Here is a 3,104-nt window from a genome sequence, read left to right as displayed (position 1 = left end):
GCTGAGCATGGTGCCTCACGCCTGCAATCCTAGCACTCAGGGAGGCCGAGATGGGTGGATCCTTTGAGTTTCAGAGTTCAAGATAGCTTGAGTAAGAGCAAGACCCTGTCTCCATTAAAAATAGAAAAACTAGCCGCGCGTTGTGGCGGGCACCTGTAGTCTCAGCTACTCTGGAGGGTGAGGCAAGAGGATCACTTGAGCCCAAGAGTTTCAGTTGCTGTCAGCTATGATGCTAAGGCACTCAGTATACTAAGGGTGACAAAATGAGACTTTGTCTCAAAAAAATTAAAGAACAAGGGGATTGCAATGAGAGGGCCCAGGAGGGGGTAATATCCATTCTTCCCACCAGCTGTTGAACTAGGATCCCTCATTTTGAGAGCAGACATGTGTAGCTTGTTCCTGGAGTCAGATAATGCCCTCTGGGACTAGTCCAGGCTTGTTCATGTAGAAACAGCAAGTCTCTTGTAACAAAGTGCAAAGTTTCCCTTCCCCCGCTGTGAGGAAATCCAAGCCTCTATAATTTTGATAATTTTGGAGAACTAGTGCTGCCAGGGAGTTACCTAATTTTGTGTAAATAGTAACTGATCAGAAACATCCTGAAGGCTCTTGGCCAGTTCAGTGGACATTAGTTGGAACTGATAGGTAGCGATTTCTAGGCTGATAGTTCCTGTGAAAACCCCTGCCTAGTCCTACTAGGAGAGGGATTAATTGGATGGCCTGCTTAACTCTAAGTACAGTGTGAAGGGAGACTGGAAACTCCATCTTGCCTGGGAGGAGGGATTTATCAGGGGAAAGCAGAACCAGCATGCAGGTGCCAGTCCTGTTTGTTGGGAGGCACAGATAGGCAGAAGTTCCACACAGGAAAAAGACATTGAGGCAAATGGAAAAGTTGAAGGAAAGGGGCAATTCTTGAGTTTCTGCGTATTTTCTGAGGGCGCTTTTAATGTCCCAGATGGAAAGACTTCTTGCTAGAATTGCTCTGGTGAGAGGTTGTATAGGTGGGGCTGTAACAGAGTGTGTTTTAGGGAAGAGGTAGAACTTGGTTTGGGTTAAGTGGTCAGTAAGGTTGTCAGTGGTTATGGGGGTGAAGGGGTAAGATGCTTTAGTTTTTCCAGTGTTTTTAACGTGAGAAAAGAGGATTGGACAGTAGGTCTGTTTTGGCAGAAGGCGAATTCTAATTTTGAATACCGGCATTAATGAGTGAGAAGAGATGAGAGAGAGCAGGGAGTAGGAAGTTAGAGAAGTGAAAATGGGGGGAGAGAAAGAAGAGAATGGCATTTTATTTTTTTGAGACAAGATTCTCACTCTATCACCTGGAGTAGAGTACCATGGCATCATAGCTCACAGCAACCTTAAACTCTTAAAACTCTTGGGCATGAGCAATCCTCTTGCCTCACCCTCCTGAGTAGCTGGGACTATAAGCATGCTCCACTATACATATCAGTTTGTCTACTTTTAGTGGAGACAGGGTTTCACTCTTGCTTAGGCTGGTCTTAAACTCTTGAGTTTAAACAAACCACCCGTCTTGGCCTTCCAACGTGCTAGGATTACAGGCATGAGCCACCACACCTGGCTAGCATGGCATTTTAAAAAAAGAGAGGTAGAACTTCACTCCTGAAGTTTAGTGGGTAGCTGAATTTAAGAGGGAAAATGGAAAAGAGTAATTATAGCTGAATTCACAAGGCAGTGTGAATGTGCTGTGTCCTCTTTCCTTAGGTAAGACTGAAGACAGATACTTTTAGGTGTGTCCGATCTTAAAGACTATTATAACGATTAATTCATTCTGCATATCTATTTATTCATTCTGGATGTTCAGGAATTACTTGAAGCTTAAAAGAACAGATTTTAAAAGACAAATCAGTTGGGGGAAATTTAAAGAGAATTTACATTTCTTTTTATCAGTTAGGTTCCTGAATGGTCTGTGAAAACAGGAACCTACAGGGATGGGGCGACTACGGACAAGAGAAAGTAGACCTTAGAGAGATACATTTTGGTCCTTATTGAAAGGCTCTAAGTTTACACTTTCCTATTATTTCACTATAAAAACTGACCATCCTTATATTTTGTTCTCTCTGTTGTAAACTTAAAATATCCATTTGAAATGAGCTAAAACTGGGGATTATGGATGGAGATCTCCTGAAACTGCTTCCTGTGGATTATGGACACAGCCATGTCCCTGCTTGTCAGAGTTCAGTTAGATCATTAGGGTGAGGGACTGAAAATGGATGGTCTTCAGAGTTAGGTTAGATGTGGGAAGGGGTTTTATTGGAGAGAAATTTCTAGGGCCTATGTGAATATTATTAGGCAGTAAACATGTAGGGTTTGAAAGTGAGAACTGGGCAGCACCTGTGGCTCAGTGAGTAGGGCACCGGCCCCATATACCAAGGGCGGAGGGTTCAAACCCAACCCTGGCCACACAGCAACAAAAAAATAGCTCGGCATTGTGGTAGGCGCCTGTAGTCCCAGTTACTCGGGAGGCTAAGGCAAGAGAATCACCTAAGCCCAAGAGCTGGAGGTTGCTGTGAGCTGTGACACCACAGCACTCTACCGAGGGCGACACAATGAGACTCTGTCTCTAAAAAAAAAAAAGAGGGAGAACTAACAAGGAATACAAGGGGCCTCACAGAGGGGCTAACTAAGAGAACTAGTACCCATATACGGGTTTTAAATTACACTAGTCAAATGCACCAGAAGCTGCCTGTTTGTGAAGTTGGTTAATATTAGTTTGTATTATCTTCGTTTGGTTAATAAAGAAACAACAATCTTTCCCCAGTGTGAGTAAAGAGGGATAGATCTGGTATGTGAGTAAGGTACAAGTATAAGGAGGAGAACAAGAGTAAGAGGTGGCTTGGGGCCCATAGTTCAGTGGTTAGGGCCTTGGCCACATGCACTGGGGCTGGTGGGTTCGAACTGCTGCTAAACAACCATGACAACAATAACAAAAAAATAGCGGAATGTTGTGGCAGGCACCTGTAGTCCCAGCTACTTGAGAGACTGAGGCAAGAAAATCACTTAAGCCCAAGAGTTTGAGGTTGTTGTGAGTTGTGACACTACTGCACTCCACCAACGATGACAAGGTTAGACTCTGTCTCAAAAAAAAAAAA

The sequence above is a fragment of the Otolemur garnettii genome, unplaced genomic scaffold, assembly GCF_000181295.1.
Source record: "Otolemur garnettii isolate 467f Iridium unplaced genomic scaffold, OtoGar3 scaffold00002, whole genome shotgun sequence".
Lineage (NCBI taxonomy): Eukaryota > Metazoa > Chordata > Mammalia > Primates > Galagidae > Otolemur > Otolemur garnettii.
The sequence above is the reverse complement of the archived record's forward strand: the minus strand, read 5'-3'. Positions refer to the sequence as shown.